Raw genomic sequence first — 13,345 nt, forward strand, 5'->3', positions numbered from 1 at the left:
GGGCAGGCAGACGGGAGAAGCGTCAGAGGGCACTTCCGCCCTGAGTTCATCTCACGTGATCCTTAACCAAGTATCGCAGAGGGCACCGGGGTGAGAGACTGAGTGTGGCTCAGCAGGAACAGCGCACCAAGCCGCGAGCCCATCTGGTTTGGAGGGGAGTCCAAGGAGCCCTGTTTCATGCTCTGGTCCTTGAGCCCCCCCTTTTCTCTCAGTAAAATCAAATTCTTTCTTCTGGCAAGGAAGAAAGGCAAGTACAGTCAGGCAGGCTTCCTCGTCTCTCCTGACGCCTAGAATATCTTCCCAAAACCAAATGTCTCTGCATTGAGTTTAGAAGAGGAGAGGGCAGGATTGTGAAGTATAAAAAGAAGGCAGCGGGGGAGAACTTTGCAATTTTCTTAGGGAAGTGACTGCCCAAGTAAACAATTTTGTTGAAGGGAAGAGAAGGTTGAGACCGGTCCATCGGTGAAGAGCACTTTTTACCCATTATCTCCTCCCCATAAAGGATCCACTCTTCCCAGAGCCCCCTGGGGCTGTGGGACAGGAAGACTGCCTAGATGCCCCCAGCTCTCCAGGGGCCCCTCTTCAGTGGAGATTCATGGGGCTGAAATTCATTAAGTGGATGAGTAAGACATGGCTGTTTATGCTCCGTAAATGAAAGGGAGAGTGTGCATGCGGGGGGATTGTGTGTGAGAGAGAGGAAGTTCAAGTTTACAAAGGCCTTGTGTGTCTGAGTGTTTAAAGAGGGCCTATAATTAAAGAGAAACTCAGACAACCAAGGGCAATCATAAGCCACTATATAGGGCAAGCAATTGTTTTCCTATACCCAGGAGTTTTAATGGTGGGTTACCAGGTTTCCAAAGACATTTTACTTTCACTCTGATCAGTGAGGTTTGGCAAGGGTTGCAGCGTGTCAACCAAGCTCCCCCTTTCCCGATGACAGCCCAGCTGTCTCACCCTTGAGCACAGAAACCGGACATGTGGACTTTCACAAAGGCACTAACGTGTATTGAGCACTTACTGTGTGCTAGGCGTTTCCTGAGCATTAGCTTGTTTAACACTCGTGTCTCCCCTCGTGGGAAGCTGCAGTTGTAGTCAATCGCTGTGCCAGGGGCTCCTAACCAGACAGACGCTGATGATCTAGTATCTGCTGAAGCAGAGCACACAAAGCACCCCATCTGCATCGCCGATCCAATTCTCTGACTTCATTTTCTAACCTGTCAAAAGAGGAGGGATTGTCCGGCCAGAGGTCTTCTAACACAGTCACAGACTGTGTTAGAAATCTCTGGTCTAGAACAAAAATCTAAGATCACTTCCAGATCAAGTATTGCATGACTCTGCGCGGGCTGTGGAAGGCAGTGTAGCTTGATGACGAAGAGCCCAGGCCTGGAGAACCCAGATGTGCATCCTGTTCCACCGACCTCCGCTGTGCAGTCGTGGCCAAGTTACTCCCCAAAGCCTCAGCTTCTCCTTTAGTAAAACCAGCAGCATAGTAACACTACCCATCTCCACAGTTATCATAAGGACTAAATGAGTTAATACTTAAACAGTGCTCAGAAGTGCTGAATTCATAAAATGTTATCTAGTGGTGCTGCTACTATTCTCATTTTCTTATTCTCATTCTTATTCTTATTCTTACTCTTATTCTTGTTACCACCAAGCCTGTCTCGGCCCTCCAGGATGACTGCCATCGTCACCTTCTGAAGTTCTCTGGTGCTTCCAACAGGGAAGGGAGGAGAGCTCATGGGAACGCCCTCTCCCAGCTTTGCTCATAGGTTTCCAATGTTACTTTGGCAGCCCTACGCCCATATTTGGACTCTATAATTGGCACCCTCTTGTCTTTCTCTGTCCTCCATGATCTTTGAAAAATAAAAAGCAATTCCTTCTCCCAAAGAAAGAGTGGGGGCCGAGCCCACGCGGAGACATCCGAGCACCTCAGCTGGGCCTTTGATGCCCCTGGACAACTAGGCTGACCTCTTCCCGCCCTTCAGGTCTCAGCCCTAGTGCCACCTCGTCAGAAAGGCCTTCCCAGGCCCCCCGAATGAAGAAGCCCCAAACACAACTGTGATTCCATGTTTTACTTTCTCCATAGCACTTACTTCCAGTTAACCCTATTTTGTTCACTTGAACCTTTACCCTGCATTGGCTGTCTTCCCCTTCTCCCCCAGCGAGAATGCAAATGGGATCTTCAGTGTGTCATTCACTCTGTGGCCCCCGGGCCTGGCACAGTGCTCTGCATGAATGCCTACTGAGTGGGCTCCGGCTCTAATCTCAGCTCGGTCAGCCACGATCTCCTAGGAAAGTTCAGAATGCCTAACGTGCTGTTCCCGTGATTATTAACTTTCTATACCTCCGTGACAGAAACCTTAGCCTGTTACCCTGGTCACCTACTCCATTCTCTCATTTCATACCGGAGGCAGCTGAAGGGGCAGAGAGACCCAGTTACTTGCCTATAGAAACCCAGCCAGCTGCTTTGCTCAGCTCATAAACTCCTGTCTCTTTCCCCTTTGCATGAAAACCTGGCTCTAGCCAAATTAATTAGCTTGCTGCTGCTGCTCAGAAGCTGTTATTTCAGCATGCACAGCTTTGTGTAAGCCCTGTCTCCCGGAGCGAGCCCTCTCGGCCTCATCTCTGCCTGTGTGTGTGAGTCCCTCCTCCCGTAGGAAGCAGCTTGATTGAACTCACACAGATCCGACTGCTCTGCTTCTCTGTTCCTTCAGCCTGTGCGCAGTCCACTTGTAGCACAGGAATATTCCATTTGAACTCACCTGCCCTTTGCTAGTTCAGTGTTAAACACTTTTGCCAAGATGGAGCTACAGCCACCCTGGACTAGAAACTCATCAAAACTGGGGCTTCCTTTTCTTTCCTGTCAGTCTTCATGACAGTCCCCAGAGCAGGTGTGGACTGCTTACCTGAGCCAGGTGGGTGCAGGAGGTTCCAGGTGATCAGCCCCAAAGGATGGTGCACTGAGGCTAGCAACAGGCAGCCACAGACTTAGAGTTCCATCTCTCAGATCCTGATGATTCACCAACATCAGGACCAAGTCTGACTTTCCCCTACCTGCAGAATCAAGCATCCTGGAGTACCTCCCCCAAACGGGAGTGAAAAATTAAGGAGAAAAGAGAGATAAGAAACAAGGAATAACCTCAATGATCTCAGCAAAGGGGAAGGAAGTGGTTGAAAGAAATCTCCCAATTCCTCAGATCAGATGTTATTAAATCATTGATTTACCATGTGAGGGTTTAAACCAGGTTTTACACAAAAGAGAGATTTAAGAACTTACCATCCTTTTTGTGCATTGAGTCTCCACCATTCTTGCCAAAGATCCCTAAAAATCCCAGATGTGTCTCATCTGCTCCTCGTGGAAAAGCATGCTGCAGAGCTGGGCACAGCAGACGCCACCTCGAAAGGCACAGGCTTTGGGCAGATCTTGGAAGGCTCAGCAAGTGAGCCGCAACCTCCACCGGCTTCCTCATGTGCTGGTCCCCTTGGCCAATCCCCTCCCAGATGTGGAGACAGCTGAAGCAGCTGGAGATTCTTCTGAGGACCCAGGAATTACAGTTCTGGGCCTGGGTCCATTCTCCCTTGCTCAGAGGAAACATTAACTCTATTTTTTCCCCTCTCAGCTACCCACTCTGTTTTTTCTTCTGGGGCTTAACTCCTGGGTTTGTTCTCTTGGAGCTAGGAGGCTAGAACAAAGAGTCCAGACTATACTTGAGTTAATTCACCAAATAACTGTTTCAGGCTGCTTTCTTCCAGCACCCTGAATCCCCCCTTTTCCAGTTGGGTTCCTTGGGGATGAGGGTCAAACGACCCAGTCTCCTGGGGCTTTGAACTTATTTATGGAAGGGGAAGAACAGCCTTACAATCATCGGTAAAGACTCATTGAGTCCACAGAGTGAATAACATATTTGTGATTCATGATCAGAAAGTATGATACACTTTTCTCTTCAGGAGTCTGCCATGTCTTTCCTTAGTTCTGCCAAGAAAAACCCAGGTGAGCTGCAGGTTCTTGCTCTTTTCATTTAGGTAAATTAGTGTTCCTCCATTCCCCTCTCCTCTTAGCGCAACCCTCTCCCTTCCACCTCCGCCTTCCCTGGGTTCCTCACCACCCCCAGGCTTCCTGTCAGCCTCTCCAGTTCTTCTCATGCTCCCTACCCCTCTTCTCAACCTTTGCTCCCACCAGCATCTTCATTTGCCCTCAGGTGAAAATAGCAGATAATAGCTTTAAAGTGTTTCCCACTCACATACATTTATACCTAAAAGGGATCAAAGCCTTTTTCAAAACAAAGTTCTGAGAGTAGAATGTCAGACAATGACCAGAAGGGGGTTCTCTGGGAGGGAAGAAAAAGGGGCGGCCAAAAGGTCTCCCTTGGGGAGGGTGCCCACTGAAGTCGGGCAGGCTGTGCCCCATCCAGAACGAGGGACACAGTTCTTGCAAATGAGAAATGATTGCACCCCTCCACCCTGCTGTCCTCCATCACTCTTCCTGATCCCAGCAAGTTGGGGGCATTCTTACCCTCCCTCCTGAGGTGGGGACATCTCCAGTTGGTAAGCCACTGCCCTTAATGTTTTCCGGCTCTGGCATCTCATTTAGCGACGCTTTGTGGAAGGCCTACCTCCTCTGTCCCCACCTCTTACCAACCTCATCAGTGCACATGACCTCGCTCCAGGTTTTGTGCCCCTTCATGTCACTCCTGAGATGGAGCAGTGGGGTGGGCAACACAAATGAGCCTAGGGACAGCTGGGGTGAGAGCAGAGGCCCAGGCTGGCGGGGAAAACCTCCAACCGAGTGTCCACAGCCTCGTATGCATGAGGCTTACAGGTGTGAGTTTTCTCTGATCTTCAAGAACATTACAGATTCAAAGGCAGAAAACTCTGATATTAACAGAAGAACACAAAGCCATTCCTTGACCAAGGGAGGTGGCAAAAGAAAAGCCATTCAGGGTGCTCCTGGCTCAGGCCCACTTCCCCTGGGGCTGAGTGTGGGCCCCCAAACAGAGCCCGCCCTCTCCCACCTTGGGCTCCCCAGTGGTCTGCTGAGATACCAGGTGCTATCTCCTTAAAAAAAAAAAGGTCGTCTGTGCTTCGCCTGCCCTTGCTTCCTCCTGCCTGCCACTATTGACAGCCAGGAGGTGACAGGATCCAGTAATGTCGCTTCTTAGCCAACCTGGCAGCAGCCGCCCAGCAAGTTTGTCCAATATGTTCAAGCTGTGGTTGGTGAGACTCCAAACACCGAGTCACTCCAAGTACAGATTTCTCCCTTCCTCCCCTTTCTCTCTCCACTCTAGCCAGGAATCTTCTCCTTCCCATCAGGACATCCCACCCTGAATCAGCCAACAGACCAACTGCAAGACACTTGTGGGCCACAGAGCCCAACTGGGTGAAAATCACTGCATTTCACCAAGAGATCCCGAAGGTGCCTGCTGCTTCAGGAGAGGCCCCGGATAAGGGGGACAGGAGACAGCAAGAGTGGTGCCTGGACGGATAGGTTTCCCCGCTGCTCTTGGAGGTGCGAAAAGAAAGAAAAGTAGAGGAACAGGGAAGCCGAAAGGACGAGTTGAAACTGAAAAGGAAGCAAAGAGAATCTTTAATTTCACACATGTCCATACAGCAGAACGCACCCTTCACAGCTTCTGGTTCCCGAATCCCCACTCCCAGCCCTCCCCACGGCCTGAGCTTCACTGGTGTGCACCCACCTCCACCTAGCCAGCCATCCCAGAGAGTTCTCAGCAGCTGTAGCCCCAAACGCCTTCTGTGCACACCCCCAAAGCAGCACACACAGATGTGTACACCTTCTTCTTCCTTTTCCTCAACTCCGCCCACGCCAGCTCTAGTCAGCTCACCACGCAGCTAGTCGTCCTCCTCTACTTCCTCCCTTGGCCCCTGCACCCATCGCCAGTCCTGAGAGGCAACTCAGAAAGGCTCCACTGTATTCCTCTCCATCTCCAGCACTGCTGCCTTAGCTCAGACGTCCGCGCCTCTGGGGAGCTCCTCCTAACGGGTCTCCACTACGGCAGTCTCTCCCCTGATGCAACCTTTATCTGCGCGATTGCTAGGTACCTTTCCAAATGACAAACGCAGTCATATCATTTCTCTGCTCAAAAACCGCCCTCTGGAAGCTAGCTCACTGTACCCAGGTGACAAATACACCCCTTCTCACACTGGCCCCAGCTGGCTGTTCTAGCTTCATTGTCTGTGCCTCCTGGGCACCCGACACTCCAGACCTGCAAGACTCACTGCATTTGATGACTTTCCCAGATGGAAAAGCATCTTTAGAGCATGTGTGTGTCTCTCCATCTTTCTAAAATGGTTCTCCCCTCCAATGTCTGGTGAACTCCTACTCATTCATTGAAGTCCAATAAAAATAGCACTCAAATGAAATGTTTTTAAACCTGATCTTTGCCCATCGAAACTCAGCTATCATTGCCTTCTCTGTCTGGGCTGTCCTAACTTATTCATCATTCCACTCAACAAATGTTTCCTGAATTCCTACTCTGTACGCCAGGCTTTTTGCATATAGCTCTGTTGTTATACTTGCAACATTATATTATAATTATTTGGCTGCTTAGCTTTCCCTTTCACCAGACTAGGACCTGTCTGGCTAACGCAGGTGGTCAGAACACAGGGACTATCTTTGGTATTTCTTTGCCCCTGTTGCCTCGGACCTTTTCTGGCACATGGTAAGCTGAAGAAAATTATTTACTTAAAGTGCAAATACAGGGAATGAAGAGCTGAGAAAGGAAAAGAAGAAAGAAGAAATTCAGAAAGAAGAGGAAATGGAGTGAGGTCCAAGGAGAAGAGAGAAGACTGGGTCAGGAGCTACAGAAATAAGAGCACATGAAAGGCATGAAAGAGGAGAACTGGAAAGGTGTACCAGCTTGCCATCACCAACACCTGTGTGTGCATGTGTGTGTGTGTGTGTGTGTGTGTGTGTGTGTGAGAGAGAGAGAGAGAATGGGTGTGAGGGCATATGCACATGCGCACAGGAGGCAAGATAGGAAGGAAGCCTTCAGGGCTGGAAGCACGGGTCCATGTCCATCCTCTTCCCCTTCCTCCCCTGCCACACGGCTGCTCCAAATCCCACTCTCTTCCTAAATCCTCAGGCCTCTCCTGTTTCTCCATCACCTTTTGAGACATCCAAGAGATGCCTCTACATTCTTAGATAGTTTCACACAAGTGACAGTTTCTTTGTAAGTCACGCAAATGGCTAAATTTGAAGTACTTTGACTTCTCTCATAATGGAAGGTTCTTCTACTGAAGTAAAAGCAAACATGCCAAAGAAAGGGCTCTGAATGAGGACCACATGGTCAGCTTTGGAGACAGCGGGTGCTGACATGGAAAAGCAGTCCCATTGCCCTCCACGGACCCGGGTCCTGCCGCCGGGCCCATCTCCAGGCAGCTCTGTGACTCGGGTCATTTCACACAGGCTCTGGGAGCTCAGACTCTGCTCTGCAGAAAGGAGTGGGGTTCGAGGAGACCTGGAGAGAACATGGGACTGAGAACTCCCATTCCAGCCCCGAATCTCCAGTCAAGCAGCTGCAGGGCTCTAGGCGAACCACATCCTCAGAGGTCTCAACTTACCCTCTGTAAAGTGAGAGGTTAGAAAAGTGCTTCTGCTGTCACCTGTAAGGTCGGTGGTTCTCTCTAAATTCTCAAAGGCCAATGAGCCTGACAAGACTCACAGAACTGCCTGCAAGGAAGAACGTTCTGAAAAAAACAACCCCAGTAATCTCAGAAAGCGGGGCTGGCAGAAAGTGCACTGGACCTGGATGTCTAAATGTTTTTTAAAAAAAACTGAATTTCTTCATTCAGAGTCAAAGAAGGCTAATCCCCTCTACTAACCAAGGATCCTTGCAAAGTACGATGGATGGGGCTGTGCAGTTCTCATCTGCTCATCTTCCCACCCCACCCCCCATTAAAGAATCCTCTTTCAACACGTCTGCAGGTGCCCCTGTCCAATACTCAGGAGCCCTGACGTATCTCCCTGGGCCACTGGATTTCTCCCTCCTGCTCCAGCCACAGTGTCTGAAATTCCACCATTAGTTGTTATTTCCTTTGGTCCCCCTTCCTCAGGTCTCTTAAAATCCAAACACTACTAGCAGGACCTGTTATCACACCAGAGTAGTCATGACTTGGATTCCCTTCTGTCTGTGGGAGCAGAGGTCAGGTGAGCACCCTGAGCGACTGTTAAAGAAGGGGAGCCCTGAAGATGGGGGTTCAGTGCCAGGATAAAGTCCTGATGCTCTACAACTACCGTGCCAGGCCAGCTGGGCGTGTGTAGCTGTGAAGGCCACGAGGACAGTGACAGTAGAAAACAATGACCATTTACATCCGCTTTACTGAGGTGCCCAGCACTCTTCCTAGCCTTCACCTCCTAACTCACTGAAACACATTCCTAAAAACTGCATAGTTTTTATATCAAGTCGCTCGATGACCTTGAATAAATACCTCACCTGCTCTGAGAAATCGCTCTCCCTCCTGAAATCCCAGCTCCTTTTTTTGTCTCTTTTGTTCTCTTTAAAACCAGGAGAAAGGAGTGCAGCTTGGCAAGTTAGTACAATAAAATAAATATTTATAGAGGGGTGTGTGTGTGTGTGTGTGTGTGTGTTATCAGAAGTGATTAACTAGACCGGCTGTTTAGAGAGATTTCAGCCCTTCTTCCATCAGCTGTAAAAGGTAGATGTGACCAGACTCCCACCTGGTGGTTAGAATCAGTAATGACGAGTCGGGGAGAAATGTATTGTTTGCATTTAGTAATGAACCAGTGCACAGAAACCAAACCATTCTCGTGGTTGAGGTGGTCCTAGACCCCAGAGACAGCTCAGCTCGACCAGCTCTCCCAGACTGCTGGAGGACCTGCGTGGAAAGACCCTGGGCTGGCCTGACAACAGCAAGAAACCAAGATGAAGAAAGGATTGCGGGAAGGAGAGAAGTGCAAGCCCCATGAAGCACGGCCACACAGCACCTTCTTCCTCCTTTCCGGTGACCAGCTCTAAGAAACCTAGTGGACAGCCAGCTTCGTTTGCCTGCGCAGTTTTGAAGGGCTGCTGCCTCCGACTTGCATGACAGGATAAAGATTTCTAAGCTACTTCTGAAAAAGTTGCTCTGATAATTGTCCTAGAGCATAAATATCAAGTTCCAACAATGCCACCTGCTGGCCATTACGTAGTAAAATAAACATCACCTTAGCCTCGGTTAAGGTCAAGGGCATTGCCATTGAAGATAACCTTTCCAATGTGAAGGTGACTCTTAACGGCCAGCTACATTAGGGCTCACAGTGGGTTACCACAGATGCATTCCGCAGGAAACTTCATTATTTTGGGCACCCCACAATGAGCCCAGTTTGTGGCGATGAGTCACTGAAAACACACACAAATGATAAGGTCTGTTTGCTTCTTGGTGTAATAAAACCAGTTCACGCATGGTCAACCAGCGAGTCAATGTCAGGTTCGTACCACAGTGTGTATAGGTCTAGTTTTCAGTGGCCTAGATAACAGAGCTGGCAGGACACTCATTGAGAAGGGGCCAGAAACAGGAGAACAGCCAGGCGAAGCTAGGAGAATCGTTGGAGTGGCTAGCACTTTACAGGTGTTGGGAAATTGAACTTGATGTAGCCTCAGGAATATGAACTAATGACTTTCTATATGCTGGGTGCAGTTCCAAAGATTCCAAATGTTAAAATATTTAGGATTAGGAATGAACTAAACACACAAAAATAAATAGGATTTATTTTTATACATACAAGTGTTTTCATCACAAAAACCGAAGGACATGCAAGATGAGTGCCAACACAAAAGTGATGTCAGAAACCAAGCATGGCCCTGACCGGTGTGACTCAGTGGGTCGGGCACTGTCCCGCAAACCGAAGGGTCTCCAGTTCTATTTCCAGTGGGGGCACACGCCCAAATTGCAAGCCAGGCCCCCATGAGAGAGGCAACCCATCGAGGTTTCTCTCACACACAGACATTTCTCTCTCTCTCTCTTTCTCTCTCCCTTCCCCTCTCTCTAGAGATAAATAAATAAAATATATATATTTTTTAAATCAAACCTGTCCCGCCTGGGCTATGTGCTCAGCAGCATGATGTGTAAGACCAGGAATTCTCTCTCTGTCATAGGCAATTTGACAATTATACAACAGCCAAAGTTAAAGAAAATGAACATGAATTGTGGATAAAATATATTACTTTTCTTAGAAACAAAGAACTCTATTTACATTGAAGTGCTCTATGTAACAGGCCTTGGAGAAAAGCTGTTTCCTCCCTTCTTTCAAATCATCAAAGACGAGGCCCTGCCGTTCCTCCCAACCTGGCAAGACCGGGATTTAGTCCCTGGTTCTAAACACAGGACACTGCTTCAGCCGGCGGTGTCATCGCCAGAAAAATATTAAATCTGATCAGTAGCTTATGCATGAGGCCGTGGGTCAGAACACTGCCCCCACCACTTACTCACTGGGCGACCCTCTCAACCTTTTTCTGTATCTGCAGGATGCCTTTTCCAGAAGACTGTCATGAGGACAGAGGGAAACCATGAGCTTGTTCAGCACAGTGCCTAGCCTGCAGCAAGCGCTCAAAGTCAGAAGCTGCTATTACTAAAAACTAAATGAAAAGGAGCCTTTAGAACAATGCCTGGCCCAGAGAAAGCATTCAATTTTAATAAGGAGGTGCAAGTTGCAAATAAATTATAAAAGCAATATTGTTTCTTTATCTTCAGGCAGGAGGTACCATAGTATCTGAAGGACAAAATTGCCGCTAATTACGTGTCTTTGGGCAAATCACCAAAACCTCTGCATTTGTTCCTCCTCTAGAAAATGCAAGTGGAAGTAGGTTAGAGGACCACAAATGTCTCTTCCAATAGGAAGGCGATTTGAGAGAATGCAAGAGCTTAGCAGGCCCTATAAATTTATGGCATACACTCCATTAAACTCTAGTTGTAGAGTATGAAATACCACTTACAAATAGTCCATTAAAAACTCAAAAATCACTATAGACCTATGATATAAGGTACTATAAACATAAAAGTCCTTTAATTATTTAAGCACCAATTAAATAATGAATAATTGATACATACAGAAGTAAAGACACAGATGTCTTGATTTTAATTTTTATATAACTTCCCCTTTGCATCCAGAGCAAGAAATTTTTGAGCTTCTTATTTCCTAAGAATCACATATACTGGGTCTAAATAATCCCACATTCAAAATTTGATTACTGTAATTCAGGAATCAGCAAAGTTTTCTGCAAAGGGCTGGAGAGTAAATGCATTTTAGGCTGACTTACCCTTGACCTTACAGCGCAGCCAGTGTGTAAAGGAATGGCTGCATTCCGATCAAACTGAACTGTGCTTGTGGACACTGGAATTTGAATTTCATACCATTTCCAAACATCATGAAATTTCATAATTTTTTCCAATTATTTAAAAATATAAATAACGTTCTCAACTTGTGGACTATACAGGCAGCAGGCAGGATTAAACCCACAGGCTGTGGCTAGCCCAGCCCTGTTCTAATGTGTATTTGGGGAAGAATATAGGAAATCCAGAACTGGCTGGTTGGTTGGCCGTTGTTTGTTTTGTTGTACTGGTCTCCTCTGCCTTTGTCTTAAGGGCTTTCACCACAAACCAGTTTCTCAGTCAGTCTTGGTGGCAAGGACACAGGCATAAGCATAGTAAGGCAAGCCTGACACCTTCAGGTCACACTGCAAGTGGCAGGCGCCAGCCTAGCTGAGAAGGGTGAGTCCAGGTGGGTGGGAGGGAGGGAGGGTGCAAGCTCAACCCAGCAGAGAGCCAGCCAGTTAAAACTTGGGGGGGGGGGGGGGGGATGTCATAAAGTCCTTCTCTATCCCCAGGAACTTCCAAAGGGCTTTCTTCAGGGCCATTTCATTCTATGTAAAAAACAAAGAACTTTCCAGAACCTTCCCAAAGGAGACCAGAGGCCTCCAAAGACATTGGAGACTTTCCCTGATCTGCTTAAGTCTCCCAGTGACAGCCATTAATACACACTCAGGAGGAGGAAGGGACGGTGGGCACAGACACGCCATCCCACCCCTTCCGGATGCTTGCAAAGGAGAAAGCAGGAGACCCTGCAGGGACCTCACTGCTGTTGAAGATCATGAGTTTTACGCTGAGAAATGATAAACCAGGGGCTTCAGGACACAAAGACCAATGATCAAAGCATTACAGCAGGCCTGAGGCAAATCGGAATCACACATTGCCTGCCCTGGTCACTGTCCCAGGGATGGGTGAAGTGTTCTGCTCATCTCTGGGAAAGAATTGAAGAGGCCATTCTTTCCATTCCCTCGCCTCTAGAAGAGCTTCCAGGGAACATCTGAGACTCCAGTTATTTCTCTCTTGTAAATTACCCAGGAAAGACCGTCCCACCGAATGCTAGGTTGGGAAGTTCATCCTTGCCCTCATCTAATTCAAAGCCATCCTTCCATGTTGCTGAGAAAGGGATCTGGCACCACTTCCTTGGGGCTTCTGTAGTTGCAAAAGTACTTCTGTGGCCGGGAGAGCCTCCCATGTGGACTGAACCTCCACAGCTGCTGGAAGGAGTTTGACTACCCAAGAAATGTGGGCAATCTCAAATGTCAGTGTCCCCAACACAGGCAGAAAACTGGGCAGTAGGAAGGAGCCAATACTGAGACAGGACCTTGAATCCATTCTCTAGACCCGTGCCATTAAGGCTCGGGTGCAGTGAAGTGCTGCCTTCTGCGGTCTGGGAGAGGACTACAGACCACACTATTCCTCTCTGTGGTGTCAATCGCCTCACCCCAGGGGGAGGTGGCAGTGTGGGACAGAACGAAGCGACCCTCATCCGTGGGTTTGCACCCATGGCCACCTTTCAGGAAGTCCCCCGGGGAAACTGAGCAGTGCTCCAACCGAGTTTTCAGGACCAGACGGGCAGCTCCTGGTGATCCGCTGCCCTGAGGAAAGCTCTGCCTTCCCTCTGGGCGACCCTACTTCTCTGCCAGCCTCTCTGCTGGTCGTTTCCCGATGTGCTGGGGTCCGCCGCGCCAGCCCCTGGAAAGGACAGTAGCAGAGTTCTGGGTTCCACTAACTGGGTGGGATTTTCCCCCATCCCGAGCTTGGTGGGGAGCATGAATAGGACCTTCTCCACCTCTCTCTTTTGCTCCACAGTTAAAAACTCTGGAACCTTCTCCGGAGGCGAGCTCTCTTCTACACTGCCCAGAGCGATTCTGCAGGGGTCCAGACACTGTCGCTGGGGCCAAGGCAGGAGCCACTTCGGAAGGTGTGTCCTGGGCACTTGACCTTCGAGGCGGGAGTGACTGGGGACTCCCCAGGGACCCTGCCGGAAGGGCCCATCCAGCACTGTAGGAGTTAATGCGGG

Source organism: Artibeus jamaicensis, unplaced genomic scaffold, assembly GCF_021234435.1.
Source record: "Artibeus jamaicensis isolate MK-2021 breed Jamaican fruit bat unplaced genomic scaffold, CSHL_Jam_final scaffold_660, whole genome shotgun sequence".
NCBI classification, from domain to species: Eukaryota; Metazoa; Chordata; class Mammalia; order Chiroptera; family Phyllostomidae; genus Artibeus; species Artibeus jamaicensis.